Here is a 22758-nt window from a genome sequence, read left to right as displayed (position 1 = left end):
GCAGACACATGTGAAGATCACCTGCATGTAAACTGACCTTCCTTCCAGTAATTTGGCACCATCCATAAAAGCCCTCTTTGATCTTAGCCATGTCCCAGAGATTCATGTCTATCTCACCCGATCTCATTCTCTGTTATGGAAAAATGTGGCTGTAAATACTCATATAATACTCATTTTACCGAGTATTCTGTGTATTTTAGCTAATGGAGAATACGCATATCCGACCTGGAGCTACGAGGCATTAACTGGTGACTTCTTTCTTGTTCAGTTGTTGGGGTTCATCATTTGTGTGGGCTGTTTGAGACATGATTTTGGAGTGTGTGTCTGTGTGTGTGTGGGGGTCATATATATATTGCATTGTGGGAGCCACATGTCCCCATGATGTGATAAAGCTCTGTTATTTTGATGTTGTGGGGACCATTTCTTCATTTCCCACAAGGGAAACTGAATTTTATAAAAAAAAAAAACTGTAACTGCAATTAAATTTTTTTTAAATTGTTTGGTTACTTATGGTTAAGGTTAGGGCTGGGTAGGGGGGTTAAAGGTTGTCATAGTTGGGATTAGGGTTTTGCTCATAGAAATGAATGGATGGTCCCCACAAAGGTATGTATACAAATGTGTGTGTGTGTGTGTGTGTTGTAAGCAGAGCTTTCATAAATAGAACTGGGCCAGCTATCTGCATTAAACGTCAGGGTTTGGGCAGTCAGGCTTTGCTGTTGCAGCTAAGTCAATCATGCAGACAGACAGTCTCTTTTTTTAACCACGGCTGCGTGTGAGTGCATGTGCACTTGGCTAATGTAAGGATTGATGTGTGTAGGGGGGATGACTGCAGCTCATTTTGTGTAGGAGAATGATGTCCCCTCCTTGTGAGCTGAGTGCGTTTTTGTCCGCATGCCTCTGTGTGGGTGAGTATTATGGTAGCACCTAGGAGAGAGAGAGACCCTGTGAGTCAAACATGTTCTACTTGTAACTCTTTTGGCTTCTTTTGAAATTCGAAGATACAGAGGTAAAATCTCTGCTTGCCCACTCTCTGCTCTTCTGTGATTTTAAACGCGGGAGAAACTGAGATGCTTTTTGTTAGCTCTTCAAATTGTGGTGTTAAGTAGAAGCTGTCGGTTAGCAGATCCACACAGGGCAGCTGGGGAACTCGCTCTGTGGTCTGCAGTGGTTATTCAGGCCTGTGATAATGCAGCTTTCCGTTTCACGTTGGCCACCTACTCTACACCTCGCAGGTTAGGCCTGCAAGCTCTGCTTTCTGATTGGTGCGTCACTTTTAAAGGCAACTGATCTCTTTATTACTCACCCCTGCAGCATCCAGTCTACATGCCGATCCATCTCCCCCCTCACCCTTGTGGTGGAAGGATACCCGATGCATTGTGCTGCAGTACGACTCCCTATTCCGTTTAGCCACGCAGCCCCGATTGAATCTGTAGCCTAAGCCTGTCACGTGTGGGTATTGCATAGCTGCTGTTTACTTTATGTTTGGGCAGCTGAATATGGTGCCTCTGCTTCCTTCTGTCGTTCGGTGCTCATCGCTCCTAAACTGTCACCACAAGCTATTTTGCATTTGTCACCTGTCGATGAACCTCAGAACTTCCCATTAAAGTCATTTAAAAGGCAATTGTACTGAAAAAGACCGGAGGGTGTCAAAAATCAGACTGCTCAGTTATTTGTGGATACGCTTGAAGTGTAGATGCTGCGTAGGATTAATGACAGAGACGGATAATGTCAGGCATGACCCAGGGCGGAGGCTGTGAAAATGACTGTACATGCCGCCTTCGACTGCACTCAGTCCTTATACCGTTTAGGTCTCCCGTCTTTCGATATCAGAGCTCTTTTTTTCTGAAGAATGAGAGCATGGTGAGTGGAGCTTTATTAAATCAGTGGGGACATTCAGAAAAGGACCTTGATTTTTGAATTGCTTCTGATTACAGTGAGATATGCTAAATGCAGGCGGCTGCACATTAGCGACTGTTTGCAGGGGAACGGCTGTTTGGAAAAAGACATTCCATTTAGGAGTGCGGTGGCCGTGCCGGCCAGCGTCCCCTGGGCGGGGGAGGGGTGCAGGGGGCAGTGCATACCCAGATTTCACAGCCAAATGCATTTCTCCGACACTTTGGATAGAAGCGGAGGCTCTGGCCCCTAACCCCGCCCCCCCACAGCACAGCTGTGCCTGGTGATCCGCGTGTGCGGGGTGTCGGGGCGGGAAGGGCGGAGAATCCCTCTGGTGCTGGTGGGGTACGGCCGGACAGATTTATTATGTGTTTGTGGGAGTTGGGTAAAGATACCTGGGGTGAGGGGTAGCATGTGGAAGAAGGAAATATCTGTAGTAAGTTAAGCAGTATTAAAGGAGGACAACTATTGGCATGTATGGCAGGGAAGAAAAGTGGAGGACTGGGACTGATACAAAGGCAAAAGTGAGACGCAGAACGATGAAGCAGAACGGTGGTGGGGGAGGTTTGGGGGAGTGGGCGGCCGAGACGGAGATCAGCGGCACAGAGAGATGGGTCTGAGCCAAAGCCCGGGCTCAGAATGCCAGCCCGTCTGGGCGTCAGTGTCCACGGGAAGCTGCCGGCGATAAAGCCGGCCGGGGCCCCGGGGGGCCGTACATGTGCCTGGACAGACATCTCCCCCTAGACGAGCCAAAAGGGTGATGAGCGTTTCAGCTTCTTCTGGCGGCCAGAGCAGCAGAGGTGTCCATCTAAGCACACAGAGTGGCCATGGATTCGCCAGGGCAGCGATGGAGATGATTCAGGTGTAGAAGACAATGGCCATGTGCTTGTGGATGTATATTTTTTTGGTTCACGTGCTTCTGTTGAGGTGACAGGCAGCCCTGTACCTTGACCTGACTGACAGCAAAGCAGTACTGAGTTGTCTGTACTTTTGCATAGTGTGCAGACTGATACATAGGTACTCTAAATAATCCCCATGCGATCCCCCAAGGTCGGGACTGTGCAGGTCCAGAGGTTCCCAGGAATAGTGGATCAAGACAGGGGAGAAGCACTTTCCAAGCTACTGAAGTTCGGCTTGGTGTTCTCTGAAATCTTACATTCGCTCAGGTCCTTAATCCCCCAGGAATGGGATTGCTGACATTAGAGCACAGGTCTGACCCAGACCTCTGAAATCAACCCAGGTAACAAAAGCCTTTTGAAGGACTTATTTCTGTTCTCCCAGTCTGGTATCTGCACCCTTGTACTTTATCTAGCCTTTAGAACTAAGTTTATATTACCATTGTTCTTTGCAATAATAACAAAACAAAAGTAGTGAGTGTTCAGTCCCTGGGAAGCGGTGCTCTGCTCCCTGTCTGGCCAGACCGGCCAGGCTCTCCTGGGCAATGAGGGCCGTTACTGCGCTGGTCTCCGAGGAACCTCTGCTCCCTGTCTGGCCAGACCGGCCAGGCTCTCCTGGGCAATGAGGGCCGTTACTGCGCTGGTCTCCGAGGAACCTCTGCTCCCTGTCCGTCAGTGACACCTATTAATAAATGATATGCACCGGCCATCAATATGGGCATTAAATGCAGCGATAAATGAGTAATGAGGCCGGGGCCGGCCCTCCCGCTGGGGGGGCTGTCGTGCCTGTTCCCGGCTTGGCTCTTTCAGCTTAACTCACTGAGGTATTTATTATCCGTTTTCTCCCATGTGCTGCCTTATTTTACCTCCCAGTTCTTTGCCTGTGGAGATGTTTGAGCTCACTGCTTATGATGATTGATTGCTTTGGATTTGCGTGTGTGTGTGTGTGTGTGTGTGTGTGTGTGTGTGTTTTATGCTGACGGCTCTTACTAAGCATTCGATGCAGGGCCTGTCTGCACAGGTTATCGCTCCTCACTCGCAGGTCGCTTTGGACAGAAACATCTGCTAAATAACTGTAAATGCAACGCGTTCAGACGTTAGATCCTGGAATTGTGTTGAAATAGCCACATTTGAACATAATCGATATGTAATTCTTTTCACTAGAAGTGTTTCATAAAGATCAAATATCTAAAATGTGTATGAAATGGGTGTTTATGTTCCAGATTACCGTCCTGAGATGTTGCCGTAGCAGCACAGCTTATTCATGCATGCTGACAATCTAACCCCCTGCCTGCTACATGGTCTCTCTCTCTCTCTCTCTCTCTCGTCCTCCCTCGCCTTCCTCCCTTCTTTCTGCTAACCACCCCCGTTCTCCTGCGCTCCAGGTCGGCTGACTGTGTATTCCCCGTCCTCCCAACCTCCTCTGTCCCCCAAATCTCTCTTCTTCGTTGCTTCTCCCTCTTCCCGACTCCCCCCATCACTGTTGCTCCGCCCCCTTTGCCCTCCCCCATGCTGTGCCGACAGATGGTGCATCGCTAAGTGATCCTGTGGATATTTTTTTTATCTTTTTGAGTCATGGGGATCGGTTATACCATCCCTTTTCCTGGACTTGTGTGTGTGCGTTTATAGTAACAGTAGTATTACTGTAGTTGGGTTAGACTAGCATTTGTGTCTGTGTGTGTGTGTGTGTGTGTGTGTGCATATGTACGCGTCACAGTGTTTTCTGTGTCCTTGTCCCCTCCCTGCTCTCCCCCTTCCATCACGTCCCTGACATCATCCATCCCATAAATCACCTCACACTCATTCCGAGGCTGCATCCCAGCATCCCTTTGGAGCCACCGAACAGGGCTACTCCCCCCCCCCCCATTCTGACAGGGGGCACACAGCCTGCCGCTTGCCTCTCTCCTACTAGCTGCTTCGGGACTGCAGACCCGGTGGATGAAACACCACGACTCTTTGAAGTCAAGGAGGAGAAACAAATCCTTCACAGAGAAGGAGAGTTTCCCCCTCGCTGGTGTGTTAGGGCTGCAATACACACACACACACACACACACACACCCACGCTATGCCAGCCCTTTGTGGTGGGACTTAAGGGGTATCCTGCAGGCCATCTCCCGCTCGCCTGGCACACCTCACCCTCGCCACACATGCAGCATGGCACTAGCCTGTCACTAGCCTGTCACCGCCACTTCCAGAAGCACAGAAAATGGCCCGTCTCAGTTTGTCACATTGGCATCTGGCAGCAGCCAGCGTCAGCCATGTTTCTAACATGCCAAACACCGGGGTCGTGTGGCGTCTGGTGAGAGTGTTTGTGGGCGTGCGGAGCTCTGCTGCCGGATAGCTGAGGGCTCCTTTGCTCTTCATCCTCTCAGCGCTTCTTTTCTACCATTAAGAAGTGAACTTGGCAAGAATGGTTACTGGTTCGGACGCGACGCACAACAGGGCATGTAGACGGTCTATGTTGATATGTAAGTGTGTGTGTTTGTGTGTGGGAGGGAAAGCAGCGTATGAGGGCTACAGTACCAGCAGGATTAATTAGTGTGACCTGAGTTTAATTACACTCCTCCCCGTAGGTGGGACTCACTGCTGTGCACATGATCTGCTGAGCAGTGCACTCAGTATCTGTCCCAGACTGACTGTTGTAGCTACTGGAGCGTCTAATATAACAACTCAGGAGGCCAGGAAGTGACCTCAGACCAGCCCCTGCTATGCCCTGACCTTGGAGACTCAGTGATGCTGATAAGTGATGTTGGGTGAAAGATAATTCACCTTAAGCTATCTCTGTGGGAGAGTAAATGCTGAGCTAAACATGGTCATGTGATCATGCTCACTAACAACATAACGCTGATAATTTCCTAATCGGACGGGAGGGGAGGGATCACACTTAAAAGGATATATTAGTGGACCAAGATGGCTATTAAGTGTGTATTAAGTTACCTAGCAGACTCACTAACCTAAGTTTACATCAGCACCACACCGTATTGGCAAAGAGAAAGGTGAAACTGGCGGCTTGCATTCTATGGCAGATCATTTGTAGGTAATAATTCCAGCTTCACACTGTGGCTCTGGTTAATGAGACATAATGTGCAGGAGGCCTGTAATGTTTCAGGAGAGCAATTACCCACGCAGAAGTCGGGACTTATGTGGTGCAATAAGAGCTGCGCACGTCTGCTTGTTTGCCTGGTAGATCACCAATTAGTAATTGACTCCTGTCCCCTGCTTTCCTAAGCAATATTTCTTAAAATATGTGCATTCATCATGTGTGCAGGCTCGTGGCTGACGCATACATACTAAGTTACACAATGTAAACGACGGCCATTATCGGCCTTTATTTACGTCTTTCGGTGTATCAAATGAGACGGTCACATCACAATGGCGCCACGAGATGTCAAGAGAGCCTCTTTCACTTGGTTTCCAGGCCACCCCACGAGTACCACACTGCTCTGTCACCGGCTCCTGCCATCAATGCCCTGGGCTCTGTAGCTGGTCCGTATCTCTCTGTAAATTCGATTTAATCAGAGGTCTTTTACTGCTGTGGAAGCGGCTTTCGTTTGGATTTATGATGGAAATCTGAACGGAAAAGCTAGTGTGTAAGCACAAGGGCTTAAAATGAATAAAAACAGCCGTATCTGGAGACAATGCAGGGATGTATTCAAGATTTTCACAATATCATTTCATATTTAAATCATTCTTGACATATATACACTAACAGTCAAAAGTTTTTGCTCATACTGAGATTTTCTACATTTGCATGTTACTTAACATTTACTAAAAATACACTCAATATGCTTTGCTAACAAATAAATTTACAGTATGTTCATCATCTGAGTACCTTTATTAGCAAGAAAATGTCATATCTGTGATTTATCAAAGTAACCTCCTCTAGCAGTTACAACAGCAGAGAAAATTTGAGGCATTCTTTCTACAAGGGACATTAAGTACTGCTCTGTTTCATGGGAACAGTTAACTAGTGCATTTAAAGTTAGACAGCCTAAAATTTGTCTATGCCATCACCACACAACCAGTTAACAGGATGTTAGACAGGCATTGTTACATACTCTTTCTATGTTATAAAGGAAATTTGTTTTATTTATCTTTTCATTCTATTTTCATTTATAGTTCACTCAATGTTCCAATGCTTAACAAAAATAAAAATCTGCAGTTTATGAAATGAATGGAAAAGTGGTAAAAACATGTGGTGTGTAAAAACTTCTGACTGGTATTGTATGTTTATAGATATGTATATACGGTACTGTGCAAAACTCTTAAGCAAAGAAAATGATGCTTGAATAATGTTCATGTTGGTGTATCACTATAGTAGTATGATTGCTGTCAGCTTAACCATTTCCAAACCCCTCCTAAAATCACCCCAGTATTTCCAGAAACCATCCAACACAACCATGTATTTTTGACCCAACCACTAGCACACCTCATATGGCTAATCAGTCTTTCATTGGCTTTTTAACTAGTTGAATAAGTTAATGAAGTGAGCTGGTGGTGAAATGTAACAAATACATGGAATGGCTGGGGAATGGAGAATAACTGGGAAATGAGGAATGACTGGGAAATGGCTGGGGAATGAGGAATGGCTAGGGAATGACTGGGGAATGGCTAGGGAATGGCTGGGGAATGGGGAATGGCTAGGGAATGGCTGGGGAATGGGGAATGGCTAGGGAATGGCTGGGGAATGGGGAATGGCTAGGGAATGACTGGGGAATGAGGAATGGCTAGGGAATGGCTGGGGAATGGCTGGGGAATGGCTAGGGAATGGCCGGGGAATGGGGAATGGCTGGGGAATGGGGAATGGCTGGGGAATGGGGAATGGCTGGGGAATGAGGAATGGCTGGGGAATGACTGGGGAATGGGGAATGGCTGGGGAACCGAAGCGCTGAGGAACCGAAGCACTGTTCTTTTAGTCATCCAGCAAGATATCAGTGACTTTTGACAAACAGAAGAAAATCATGTTACATTTTATTCTGGTACTCTTAACTTGTATACATTCTAGTAGAGGTCGACCGATATGGGTTTTTCAATAGCCGATGCCGATGACGATATTTAGGAGTCAGGGTCAGCCGATGGCCGATATATGCTGCTGATATTTTTTGGCCGAAAATTGGACGTTTTCCCCTCTATTTGCATGATAAAATATCACATTAATAATAACAAACGATACACAAAATTTCTCAACTTAGCATTTATTGAATACTGACTTGTGTAAATTTAAATATAAACTTAAATAACAAAAACACAATACAACTTATAAACAACTTAAACTTATAAACAATAAAGATAGCAGCATCAGAATCTCTTTAGCAGCAAACTCATTCTTCAGCTCCCAAGCTCACCAGTCTGCTGCAGATATTGCACCTGGCTTTTCCTGGTGTTGGCTTGGTGAAATGCTGCCATACAGGATTAGATTTTTGTTCAGCCATCAGACAGCAATTACTAAAACAGAAGAATAAATGCAAGGTTAGAATTTTTATTATAGTACCTTCATCTTTAATTCATTCTACAATTCCAGTATTCCATTCACATTAAAACAATTACACTCTAATACATTTTGAAGAAAAAAAAACACTAAGTGCATCATGGTATGATGAGTAGTGTACACTAACATGTTGTTTCTGTTGTTAGCAGACAGATAGCTTAAAGCCAAATTCACAATCAGAATCTAGTGATCCCGGAAAATAAAATAAAATAACTGTCGTATTGCACAGCCTTGTATGCAAGGACAACATAAGCCCCTAGTGATTGTGACGTTGTCTACGTATAAGCCCGTATATAGGATAGACATGTTTAATGAGGAAACTAACTGCGCAAAGTCATGCACTTTTTATCTAGACGTCTGACAAATTGTTTGAATCTCCGGTCTCAAATGAAAAAAAGTTGCACAGAAGGACCATTGTCAGCATCAGCTCAAGTAAATGGTAACCATGCTTTCGAACAAACACTTTTCTCCGCCATGCATTGTTCTTAGCAGCTGTGTCTCCGAGGACGGCGCTGTCTGTGATCAGGGCAGAGTAACGCAACTCTCACACGCTGCAGTATTTGAGAGCTGCCTGCTCCGCCCCACACACTCACAGAGTGAAACTCTCCGACACAAGAAAAAAAACATAACTGATAACATCGGGCTGATATGGTAATAATTAAAATGTTAACAATTAAAATGATTTTTAATTATTAAAAAACGTCTGTGAGCCCACCAATAAGCGCACAAAACGAACTCTATTAGAATCAATGATCCTTAATGTTACCTGTAAGCTACAGTTGATTGAAGGCTCATTATCATTACCCCAGTTCCCAATAGCGTAATTCGCGTTTTCTTTTAAAGCAACATTTCATAGCAAACTACTTAAATAAACAGGTCATTGAAAGATCAGAATTGTTTTATCCCAGGACTCTTCCAAAACTTCTGCCTGTGGTCCTGCACAAGGCAGCATGGGTCACGTGTTCCACAGCAACAATAACACTGGGCTGCCCGCAGACGTGCCTGTCTGAAAATCGGCGTAGTGCACTCGGATATCGGCCGATGCCGATACATTAAAAAATGCTAAATATCGGCCGGCCGATATGTCGGTCGACCTCTACATTCTAGTGTTAAATTGTGTTTACCTCCCACATAAAATAGCTTTAAACATTTTCTTTTCTTAGACTTTTACACAGTAGTGTGTAACGCAATTTTATTTCTAAGTTTGTAAAACATCAGTCCAAGCTGCCACATGTAAAGTTTTCCTTTCAAATGCATTAGTACATTTTGGAAGCTGAGGTGTATAAGCAGCATGGCCGTGCTTTTAGGGCTCCCCCATGGTGGAGCCAGTGCAATTACCTGAGCTTTGTCTTTAAGGTCACATAGAGAAGCATCACCTTCATCCTCCCAAGCTGACTAGAACCTGCTGTAACATTTTATAAAAGTTATTTTTAGAAAGAGGTTAAATGGAACAGTCTCATAATACCATTCGTTGCATGTTTGCAGATGTTAAATCATAATACACCTTTATTTTATGTTTTTTTCTGTAGTCTTATATTGACTTAATACAATTTACTATTGTATTACATTAGTTTAAAGTGTGGCATTTAAGTATAATTTATTTTAAATCTCACAATCTTTTATTTTATTTTTTAAAGCACTATAGACTAATTCAAAAGTCTGTAAAATATGCAGCACCTTTTTAGTTTACAACATTGCTATCATTGATATTGATACTGATATCTTCTAAACCAGCAAAAAAGCATAACTCAATTTTTCATATTCTGAATGGCAGGTCGTAATATTATGTCTCATGTTTTTCTACCTACAGTATGCCATGGGTAGCTCCATACACCAATTCATTAAGCATCAGAAATAATCATTATGCACTAATCGGTGTTTCCTTTTAATATTCTCAGATCTGGGAACATACAATCAGAGGTTGCTCCTGCTCTAGTCTTGCAGTGATATGTAAATGTGTTAAAAGTAAACTGATGAATCTTCACTGAACTGCGAGTTTATGGCAACAAACAAACCTCTTAAAGATTTAAACCAGGAAGTAGGAAGGGGCCCGGCGGCAGAGGGATGCTGCTGTGTGCACCAGCCTGCATCTCCTGCGGCACGTTTCCCTGTTTGTACTGACGCAGTTTTTGCTGTAAGCTGTGCTGCAGCAGGCAGGCTGGAGGCGGGAAGGGAGTCTCAAGTGTAAAGTTATTTTATACTCTGTGCCCTCCGTGTGTTTTTCTTCACAATACACAGTCCACAGTTGTATTACAGGTCATTGATCTTCTTTGCCGTGTTAGTGCAGTGTTGGTACACGGCACCATTAAAACTACACATGTCACAGCCAGACTCCCAGTATAAACTAGTGCTGTCAGTTTTGTTTAGCCGATGTCATAAAAATCTCGTCGACCTCAGCAATGGGAAGTAGCTTAAGGTAGATCTAGTTCTACATAATAAAGAAGTAAAATCGTACCGTACATCCACCTTTTTAAAAGCTGCCTCATTTACCATCAGTGGGTTTTAAAAAGGGACAAAACAGCGTAGTAGCAAAGTTGTCATGATGTGACACCATCCTTTTTCTGTCCCCATGGCACTGCCACTCCTCTGCCTTCTCTACGCTCGCTCACCATGGCAACCACAGTAATTGCTATATTTGTTGAATTTTTCAAGTAGTCAGTTCAAGTGCCTCCGGTTTTTTTTAACGGTAAACAACCCCATGTAGTGTTATAAATTGCAGACTTTTTTATTGGCCATTTTTGCTTTTTACGCTGCTTTATTAATGCTGAATCTGTACAATATACTGTAGCAAAGCCTGCACTTTTGTTCAGCACTGAGCCTGCTTAGGGGGTTGGGCTTTTATTTCAGTTTGTTAGTGCAATACAGGTAATGCAAGAAACATGTAATAAACGTGTTATAAATGGACAGTGTGATTTCACCGGCTTTCAACTCTGTCCTCTGCCAGGCACCATATTGTACATAGACTCGTCCACACGGGGAACACTTGCATTGTCCAGAGGTGTCTCCGCTGCTTGCTGCGTCCATGCTCCCCACAGACCTGTCAGGCACCTGCAGCTTGTGGGCTTCCAAAAATAAGAGCAGCTTCTCCAGCTGGTAATATCTTGCTGTGCCTGGATCGTGTTAGTAGTGTGTGTATCGAAAGTGGCGTTGCTCAGAGCATCTGTGAATTATGGGTGTACAACTGAGTCTGAGAAACACTCAAGGGAGGGTGAGAAATTAAGATATGTGCTCATGCTCACGCAGCACACATGCGTGCGTGTGTGTGTGCGGACTTTTGTGGGGACTCCATTCATTTCTAAGGGGAAAACCCCTACCCAGCCCTAACCTTAGCCATAAGTAACTAAACAAAATACAAGACTTTTGGCTTTTATGTTTTTTTGATTGCATTTACAGATCATTGTACCAAAAAAATGGTCCCCACAGCGTCAAAATGGCAGGTTTTCATTACATTGTGGGGAACATTTAGTCCCCACAACATAATATAAGCATAATACACAAAGAGACACACACGCTCCCTCCCTTTGTTGTGGTTATCTATTAGCTGACAGTAACCACTGGAATGTCTCCTGTCCAGAAGAGGGGGCACAGAGGTTCCCAAGGAAACACGTCTCCGATGGCCACCCCCCCTTGAAACGAGCTCCACTCCTTCTCCCCCAGTTAGGAAATTCTAAAAACACAGGATGACCTGGCCTGCACTAGGGGACCTGTAGCACGCGGCTGCTGGGGGCCGTGCATGCAGGGATGTGCATGCAGGGATGCGATGTGACGTGTGTGGACGGCGTGCTGAGTGCAGCTGGGAGGTCAGAGCCCCCCGGGGCCTGCGGGGCTGTTGAGGCAGCGGGCCGCTTTCTGAAGGGAAGACGCTCGTTCTGATGTTTCTCGGCGTTCTTCGCATGTGCCTAATGGGTGTCTTTTGTATGCTTAACCCAGTTTGTTTTCTACATGATGTGTTGTTTTTAGTGTGACGAGGGGGGTCATCATTCTGCTGACTTTTGGGAACTGTGTAGTGGAATAAAGGGCTGGAAGAACTGGGATCAGGGGGGGTCACCTTCTGTATTTCCCGCGTCTGCAGCTGTACTTAAAGCAATCCCTATTTTATAAGAATATTTACCCACTAATGTCAGTTTTCCATGTTTTCTTTGTCAAGTCTGAACATAAATAGACTCTTTAAGCTCCCTTTGGTGTTACCAGTGCGATCAAGATAAAACCTCAGCTCCCCAGTGTCAGCTGTTAAAACACTACCTGATTACTCCCGTGGGCTTGCCTTCATGTTTTATATTCACCGGTTCATGCTGAAGAGTCAGATCAAATGGTGCTGGGTCCATGTGCTAATCCGCTATGTACATCTTATGTGTTGGAATTTTGCTTTTATGTATGAGAGGTCTGGGAGACACATGAATTGATTCAAGGACAGCTGCAGCAATTAGTCATCTGTACAGCGACTAAGCACAAGCAGCCATTAATAACACATTTAGTACACTAAAGGATTACTGTTGCAATTAGTCATTTTTACTTCGTAGCTGTGTGCACCCTTCATTTTTTGTGTTAAGAATGAGACAGGAGGTGTTATTTTTAATTTTTGTTCACAAAGACCACTTGCTGTTCAATAACTAACACAATGCAGACTGTTCAGTTCTGTTGTTCCATCCATGTAGGAGAGCGATGGGTCCCACACACTGCTGATAATGTTATCCATTGGAGTGATGCAGCTCTAATGACAGCTGTACAGTGAGTCATTAGCCAGTGAAAACTGGAGTTTCCTGTGATGTGTGGGCAAAAGCAGTTCAGGGGTTTAAATGAAATGTAGGAGCCAGAGAATGTATTGACTGAAACTGCATATCGGCTGTGTGTGTGAGTGAGGTGTTTGCTATGCAGTTACTGACTCATGTTTCCATTTCTCTCTGTGTCTTTCTCTTCACTTACAGGTCAGATGGAAACTGTTCCAAAAAAGCCAGGTCTGTAACCTTCCTGCTCTGCTCCTCTCCTGTGTACACTGTCTTCTCAGTCTCCCGTCAATGAAATCTATTGGCCTTCCTGTCATTTTGAATAACTGAAATGTCTCCCATGTGTCGGCAACAGCCTGTGGTCCCCGTGGGACCAGAGTGCTGCCGCCTTCCTGAGATGCATATCGATTAGCACAGGATGGAAACATCAGGCCAAGGTGACTCAATAAAGCAATTAGGAGCTGGGGGCTGTACTGGGCCTCAGAGGTCAGGGCCAGTAACCCCTGTTTTAAGGTTACAAATCCACAGGCCTAAAATGCCCCCAGAGATTATTATTGGCTTTGCTTCATATAGTCCACAAAGACACGTATGGTTGACTGTACACAGATGCATACGCACATTAATCACCATCAGCGAGTGAAAACGGAGTCAGAATTCCTCGTAGGATCGGTGCATGTTGCTTTTGTTTCAGAATTACGTAATCATTTGAGCTTGATTTTGCTAGCAGCACTAATCCCGATGTCTTTCGAGAAGCATTTGCTGCAGACATATGGTAATACAGGGTTAAATGAAATGATATTTGGTCCATTCGTAACTTGGAAACAAATCTCTCCCCATTAGCATGATGTTAATTGGTCAGCAACACACTATTGTTTTACTTAACTGCGGAGAGGTTAGGAACTTCTGTGTAATGGACAAATAGATTTAAATGCTAATGATAAGGTTTATCTCCACTTTAATCACTCTTGCAAACAATTCAGAAATGTGGCAGCATTTCAACCTTCCAAATGGTCCAAATTCAGCTAGCAGCCACATTAAGCTTAATACATTAAGTGTTGAGATGGATTGGAAACAGTCAACATGAGACATGGGACATGGACACAATCATGTTTAGGGAACAGGTACCCTGCTGGACATGGGCGACTGGGTATAACGCCCCCGGAACGGACGCAGAAGTGCCGCCTCTGACGCATCGTCAGCGCTTCTAAAAGCACTGCCACACAAATATGATATTTGGTTGACATTTACAAGAAACCGCAGAACCGAGCAATCATTCCATCCAGCGAATGCGACACGCCGTAGCTGGGCCCTGCAACGCCACTCGCATTTGAAGTCGCAGCGAATGTGCAGGTCTGAGTCCCTCTGTGCCGCTGCTCCACTTAGGGAGCATGGAGGCTGGAGTGCTAAGCTGGGCCTTGTTTACGGGGATCTTTTCTTGGACTGGTTAATGCCATGCATGTTTACCCGACAGGCAAAGGAAATCTTGGTGAATCAAATATAAAATTATAAGCAGATTAGCAAGTGCACTTAGAATAAAGTGAACCAGTGAAATTACTTTCCTATTTGTAGTACTTCAATCTCTGATTATATAATTGGAATATTTAAATACACATAGTCCTACTTTCCCTGCTGTAGTTAACTCAGAAACGCGTAGGGACACCGGGTAATTGCAGTCTTGTGCAGTTTGTTACAGATGAAAGCCGTTTATTACACAGTATGTACGATGAAGTTAAGACAATGTGCACGGCTCCTGTGCATTATTCGCTTCTGTTCTCTTGTCTTTCAACGCACTAAAAATAAACTGGCATGCAAGAGGTAAGGTGAAGGTTTGCGGAGCAGAACACGGCAGGCCTGCAAAAGCAGGGCAAAGCAGAGTGTGTGTCTCAGGGCAGGATGCGGCCGAGATGATGCAGATGACCTCACTGGCCCGGCTGTGGCTGGCCTTTTAAACAAGGTTGTCACAGCACTGACAGCAGAGGCTTTTATATTTAAACCAAACGGAACATTTTGAATGGCGTAGGTGGTCTTTTGAAAAATCAGATTTTGTTTGTGGTTCTTCTGTGCTTTCATTGTATTGAATGAAAAGCATCAAGAGATGGAAATCAGTCTAGACCTCCATAATTATTCATCTCTCTAAAGTCTGCAGTACTGAGGCAGGCTGACATGCTCTTGGTGTATCAGAAAGCTGGCTGAGTTTTCTTGAGCCCACTGGATTGAAACAAAAATGTAAACCAGTGTTTCTCAACCCAGGCCTCAGGGACCCTCAGACAGTCCACATTTTTGCTCCCTTTCAGGTGCCTGCCAGACAGTCCACATTTTTGCTCCCTCCCAGCCACGTATCTGCACAGCAAGAAGCACAATTATATGAGAATATTGACGAGCACAGCATGCTCTTATGCTTGTCAGCATAACTTATGTGTTTCTTGACAGGGGATTAAACAATTCATACATTTACCCATATAAGAGCTGAAATGTTTCAAAAACAAGTTTTTCAACATATCTTTGAGGCACGTTTCTGGGAAAGAACTGATCTGACTGCTAGTTTCAACTTGATCCTATACTGCAAGGAAATATATCTTTCCACTGTGCACTGAAGATTGTCGTCTAAGTACGCATGTATAAGCAGTATGTCAAGTTTTTTTTCTAAGAGGATCTTCAGCCTTCATTAGTTCCAGTACAGACAACACCAGAGGTCTGCTGCTTGAGAAAGCAGAAACATAAACAGCTCATTCTTGCCAAAGGAGCAAAGGAGATGGTGTATTAAGCACTGGGACAGGCACTAGGGCGATTGAGTAGGCCTGGCTGCTGGTGTAGGTCAGCGTTTCCCAACTCAGTCCTTGGGGACTCCCAGACAGTCCATGTTTTTGCTCCCACTGGAGCTAGAAGGGAGCAAAAATGTGGACTGTCTGGGGATCCCTGAGGACCGGGTTGGGAAACACTAAACAGTAAAGGTCTGCTGTTCGAGTGTAAGAAATTATCAAAGAACAAGACGCTAAAAACTCTGAGGGAAGGTTCATATAATATTGGTTTTTAAAGTTCATGTGTTCATGTCTGGTTTTCTTTTGTATGATTGTTTGGTGTTTGTTTGATTAATGCTCTTGGATGGGGGGGACGGAACAGAACAGAGTTTTCAGTGTAACAAATTAGCGCATGTTAACGGCAGATGGGAACAGGGCACACAGCTGCACGGAGGAACATTCTGCGGTGCAGGTCCCCTGTTGTTCTCATGCGACACTGAGGAATCAGAGCCAGTATCAATACTGGGACCTGCCAAACGAATGAGCCGGATCCCGACGTCACTGCGGTCGGCGAGAAAGCTGATTTATGGCGGTTTGTCTCTAAATGAGCTGTGTGCACCAGTCATCTGTTTCTTGTGCTTCTCTGACAGCAGATTTCATGCCATTGAACTTTTTCGTCACTGTAAAATGGTCCTGTCTTGCCTAGGGAATACATCACTGCAGAATGAATAGGTACTGATGGGGAGATTTGCTTTTGAAGTAATATAGCTTCAGTGCTGCTATTTACTCTGGTCAACCCGAATGCTGTTATGCAACATCGTAGTGATCCTGGGAGAGTATATGTTGTGTCCATAAATCCTGTAATAGCAAACAAGTTTTTTTTTTTTTTGTAAAGCAGAATCCACCCACAGTTGATTTGCTTTGCTCCGCGTATCAGGCTTTTGCAAGTTTGATATGTATGTGAAAGATGCATCTGTAAATATTCCTTTATTCATTTATGCATGGATCTTGGCAGCATTCTGGCCTCACACTTCCTGGGTTGGAGGGTTGAGCCTCGCCCCCGCTCCGTGTGTGTGGGCCTTCCATGCTCTGCACGTGTTACCTATGGCTCCTCCTCCTTAGGCTAATTGCTGATTCTGATTTTCCTGTAGCCTGTGTATCTATGTCCTGCGATGGACTGGCATCCCATCCAGGGTGTCCACTGCCCCGTGCCCTGCGATGGACTGGCATCCCATCCAGGGTGTAGCCCATCCTTCAGCCTGGGATGGGCTACAGGGGCCTCCCGTTACCATGGACAAGTTTTTCTGGCTGAAAGAGTGATGGACAACTTTTTATTTTAACATTTATTATTAATGTCAGCTACCGTTTAATGCCTAAAAATCCAGTTACATTTTATGTGTTTCACATTCTGATTTAGCCTTCTTTTGCTGGTCCATACTTTATTCAGATTTGAAACAGCTCTTCAAACCCTCAAAATACTTTTGATAAAATGTATGCAATACCTCTGTGAACCGTAGGAGAAGCTCATGGAATGGTCCAGAGGTCAGATAATGGTTGGATGGATGTAGCTACATAATGCCAGAAGCAAATGTTTTTCTGTAGGAAGCACACTTCAGTTTTTAATCTTTAATTTTTAAACAGTGTATAATGGTACTTAGGTACACCTGTGGATCTGAAATGCACAAATTATTAGTGAACCAGCTCTGTATCTTTCGGTTTATTCAGCCCCTTTGTTTCTCCAAATCAAGTAATACCAGATGCTGCGAGCCTTTTTACCAGCTTTTTTTTACCTTTTTACCAGAGCTTTCACTGTTTCTGTTCTCGCCAGCGATATCGTTCTTGTTAACATGACAGGTGAACTAAGCAGATGAGAGCAGTAGCCGTATCAGCCACATGTATACAATCTCATTATGGTGCGAGTCATAACACAGAAATATTGTGTAAAATACTTAAAACAATTTTGAATTGTAATAGCTTGTAATGTTTTGTAGTCAGACTATGTTGTCTTTTTTTCTGTACTACCGCATAACCTCCATGTTAGTACCGATGCTTGTGGTAAAGTGATCAGCAACTAATCACTGTAAGTGTCTGCTCAGTCGTGCCCCCGAAGAACTGAATCAGACCGAGTTCCGATGATCTCGCTCACACACACATGTATACACACGCACACTACTGTAATTCTCACTCTCTCCAGGTGTATCACGTGATATATGACGATGTGGTCAGCCACTGTATGGGGGGGCATATTTGCAAGTCACACGGGTGCATTTAGTTATGAAATTTAGTCGCACTGTCTCCAAAAATGGACGCAAAATGCGACTAAATGGTTGCCACCTGGAACCCTGGAACCCTGTGGAACCACAGTTCTGATTTCTTAGGCATTTTTTGCACATGACAAACAAAAACCACAACACACACACATGTGAACCACTTCACAAGTTTGTCTCTGGGCATGTTACGTTACGTAAAGTTACACTATACAGCCAATCACCAGCGACTTTAGATCTTACACAAGTATACTGCATGCTTTGTAGCTCACAGGTGCTGAGACTTACTGTTTGGACACAGATGTTTGGAGCATTTCAGTCGGTACCACAAAAGTACCAAAGTTCGGAACCCAGCCCTAGCCCAGTGTACAGTTGTTCCGCCACTCAGCTGTGGTGTCACAGTTTGATAGATATGGCTGCCTCTCATTAAGGCTTATTGGGACAGAGCTGCCTAAAATATCATATTTGGGTTCTGGAGTTCTAGTATGCAAGCAAATTCAGGTGGTTTTGTGAATAGAAAGATACTAACTGCAAATGCAGGGCAATAATCCCACGAACATGAAAATGAACTTCTTAGTTATCAGGTCACTGTTGCTTGTATCACTCATCCGTGTAATGGCTTAGCTAGCTGTATACAGAATGAAAAACTCTGCAAGTCACTTACTGTGCTCATTTAGATGAAGTAGATAATTGGCTACAATAATCCTTGCTAGTATCTACACTGGTAAACTACTAGTTGTCCATGCTGGTATCTGTTTTTAGTCCATGTTAAACCATATTTCACATTATATATTGCTGTAAAGGAAGGCTGGTGTGTCTACACCCCATCAGTTCACTGGAGTAGTTTGCTTTCTTGTGTTTTGCATTGAACTAACCATAACGTGTGAGGGGGATTGAATTGCTTTGGTTGCCTCTCATCCAGTTTAAACTTCAATATCTCTCATATCCTAACTCTCCATCAGGATATTTATGACCTTGGCATCAAAGGTCACAGCGATAATGAAAGTGCTTCTGGGATTCCTTGTAGAAGCCAATAATGTAATAACTGCCAATAACGTAATAATCTTTCCATTCTTAATGTAATAAAAGTTGATAATGTAATAACTAGCCAATAATGTAATACATTTTCTGAACCAATAACATAACTTTTTGCGGATAATGCAATAAGTTATTACATTATTGGCCAGTTATTATATTATGACTTTTATTACATTAAGATGAAGAAATGTAAAATGTTATTGGCATGTTATTACATTATTGGTATCTATTACATTACTGGCTGCTTGATTTCTTTGTATTAATTAAATTCTGGTATGGCTTAATATAAAAATGTCTTCTTTTCCAACCTGCAAAAGATGAAACTCTTGTTTGTGCACAATTATTGCAGTACACAACTTCAGCATGCATCGACAAATTAAAAATTAAAACAACATTTGTAAACGTGATAATTTCATAATGTCTCATAATTAATTTCAGCACATTTAAATGATTATGTCATACTGCAGCCCATGCTGCAGTCTGTTGGCGTTTGCGCTAGGTCTTTGGTCTGCCCCTGGAACCCACTGCTGGTACGTTAGCAGGTAAACCCGGACAGGTGCTGTAACATGGACACCGTGGCTCATCTTGTTTTTACTCGACACCTTTCAACCGTGCAGCCGCACCGTCGGCCAACTGTGGGCTGGGCGGTGCAGGCTCGGGTTCCCTCGGCGCATATTCAGGCGACCAGATACGTCCACACCAGCTGGCACCCGACGTGGCACAGCGCTTTGCATCCAAAGGCCTGGGAGAAGGTTACCCCTAGAGGAGCTCAAAGAAGCACAGAAACGGGGGGAAGTAAAAAGGGAAGGGCTGTGCGAGAGAAAACAGAAAGTAGCACAGTCTGAAATTGATTATCGATTGTTTTTCTGGGTGTCGTCCACCTGCTTAGATTGAGTTGACCTCTTGCTTGGCACTGATGTGGGAAATGTCACCGTGCTGCCTTGTTAGTCGCGAGGATGGACGCGGGGGGGGACACGCCCAGGGGGCTCGCAGGCTGCCGCACACCAGTAATGATCCGGGCTCTTCCTGTCATCTCCCTCTGCACCCTGCTGGGAAGCAGCCATTGCAGGGTAGACAGCGTCACGGGGGTTACGGGGGAATGTGCCCCCCACCCACTGTGCTTCCGGTGGACAAATTGACCCCACCTGCACCTTCCAGGACCTCAGGGGCATTCAGGAACATATAGTTCTTGAACTATGCTTGTACATTTGAGAATAACCAAAAACATCTGCAGTCTGCCCCCTTGGCTGAAGAGAGTCAGAGCCGGTTTAGGGTGCCCGCTCTCTGTTGTCATGTGACTGATGTGTGGGACTCGATGACGGTACAGGAGTGGTATCACTGGTATTCAGGCTTTTTTGACAGGGCCTCCCTAGGGCTGATATGTCTTGATCCCCCCCCCCCCCCACACACACACACTGACTCCATATAAACTTTACCTTGCATCTCAATGGGAAGGATGGGCCTGTTTTCCTGCACACAGTCCAGGTGTTTTTAATACTTCTAAAGGTTATCATTTTGAAATAGGTATGCCCCCACCTCAAACCCCCAGTCAGTTCCCTCTTTTTCCACTCACCTCCCCCCCCCCCCTCCCCCCACCTCCCAGCAATTTTCTTGGGCCACGTCCCACAGTTTGGGTCCTTTTGCTGTACAGTAATGGCCTGAGGTGTCTTATGGGCTTGTGGTTGGCTAAAAAAGAGCGAATCCCCAGGGAGGTGACAGCCGCTGACGTCCTGGGCAGCCTTTCATGTTGTGCCCTGAGAGCTCACTGGGCAGGAGCGAGCCGCCCCTCCCCCGCATGGCTGATAGAGCTCCGTAGGTGTGGCCTGCCATGACAGTAGGGAAGCTCACGTCGCTCTGCACTGAAGAGAAACTCGCCTTCCCTGGAATCAGGCCCTTTGCCTTCTTCATTGGGTTATCCACAAAGTATTTGCTGTCTGGACCACAGTGAAAATTAGCGCAGGGAAGAATGGACATTGGTTGTCATGGCAATCGGAAAGCTTCCGTTGGCTGTTTCGCATCATTACCCGCCCCCTCGCTTCCCACATTCACTCGCCCTCAGGTTGGCTGTTGCAGGCTTTTCCACACGCCCCCATTATCAATATAGCAGGAGTTCAATGAAATTTAAGTCAGCCCGAGTTCTCCAATTGCTGGGTTGAACTATTTCCAGCAGCCCTGTGGTGGATGTTGCTCATCACACTGAGGCTGAATTTTAATCCTTCCCCGTGTCGTACCTGCGACTCCGTACTTCGCAGCAACCCTTTTGCTCCTCCACGTACTCAAAGGAGGCACGTCCTCTTTTAGTCATCCAAGATGTCCCAATTCAGTCGAGCTCCGTAAAACGAATGGAGGTGCTGTAATTAGAATAAGCAAAGGAAGCTGTTGAAGATTACGCGGGCCCCTTGAGCGGGCTCTGAGGCACACCCAGGAAGAAGAGGTAGAAAGGGGAGAGGAGGAAGAGGGCCGTGGCCTCAAACAGGCACGTTAGCAGGTCTCCACAAACCTGACAGGCTTTAGAGTCTCTGAAGGCCAAGAGCCCAATTCACACTGGACATCGTACAGGAGCAAAGCACTGGCTGACTTACGCAGCTCATTCTGCTCCCTGATACAGGAATAAATGAGACCGATTTTCATCGTGCCGTTTGACAGCAATGGTGTTTTGATAAAGTAGTTGCTCCAATTGGAAATGCGAGCGGGAGAACCCAGGATCCCCTTGGGTTATGGCACAGAATACCTGTGTTTCTGCATTTGTGGAGCTTTGCATATTATATTGTGCCTGCATTCAATTTTATACATTAAGCAGTGCAGATATAGGCAGATATTACATACTGCTAAGCAGTTCTTTTAACCTTTTGAGCTGGGCCAAAAGCATCCGTTTAATAACAGTGAAAGCTTCTGTTACTGTGGAAACCGCTTACTTCATTTGCTAATGTTACCCTTAGCAACATAATGCCTGTAAGCGTTGAGCCCTGGGTTGCTGTGCAGTGGGATAAGATGGATGCCTGGGGAAACTTGCACCTCCAGAAGCTTCTCACACTTGGTTCAATTTAAAACAATTGGCCTGAGGTCATCTGTAAATGGACACTGGTAGGTGGGGGGCAAACTAAAATACAAAAGAGAGCCTTTCTGTGGTCACCTTGCGAAGCTGGTTGCCATGTCATTTTAATGCTTTTAGCATTACCACATGGATTAAGTGTGACTTGCTGTGTATTTGCTTTGACGTGTTTGAGCTCTTTGCTTTTGCCCTCAGCCTCTCAGGTTTCCATGTGAGCTGCTGCAGAATTAACCCTGTGTAGCTGCTAAAATAGCGCTGAAGTCCCATGTGTGTTTCAGGTCCGACTGCTGCCCCTTTCCGTCACATGGGCCGGGGAAAACCATTCATCTTTTTGTAGGAAGTTGATCTAATGAGATCAGAGCAGAAGGTGCATGCTTGGCTTGCTGCGGGTCGCTTACTGTGGGCCTTTTTCATCTCTTTCTCCATTTGCATTCACTGTAGCTCATGCAGAGCAACTGTCCTCAGGTTCTAGCCAAACTGACAGCCTGACCGCTAGAACCTCCCAGATTGGTTCATTTATGACTGTATCCACACTGTGGCCGAAACTCAGAGAGCTGGCCTTAGTTCAGAAATATTAACCAATTTTGAAATCATGTGTGTTGGGTTTTGCTTTGAGGGCACATTGTCCTGCGTTCTTCACTGCTCGCTGGCTGCAGCTCGTC

The 22758-nt window shown here is 45.0% G+C and overlaps 1 pseudogene; it reads left to right on the top strand.

Moving 5' to 3' along the window:
- Window positions 1-22758, top strand: part of LOC111847777 (IQ motif and SEC7 domain-containing protein 1-like) — a 77599-nt pseudogene that overhangs the window by 3884 nt on the left and 50957 nt on the right.

This window comes from Paramormyrops kingsleyae, chromosome 6 (assembly GCF_048594095.1).
Source record: "Paramormyrops kingsleyae isolate MSU_618 chromosome 6, PKINGS_0.4, whole genome shotgun sequence".
In the NCBI taxonomy this organism is placed as follows: domain Eukaryota; kingdom Metazoa; phylum Chordata; class Actinopteri; order Osteoglossiformes; family Mormyridae; genus Paramormyrops; species Paramormyrops kingsleyae.
This window is presented reverse-complemented; position numbering and strand designations above follow the sequence as displayed.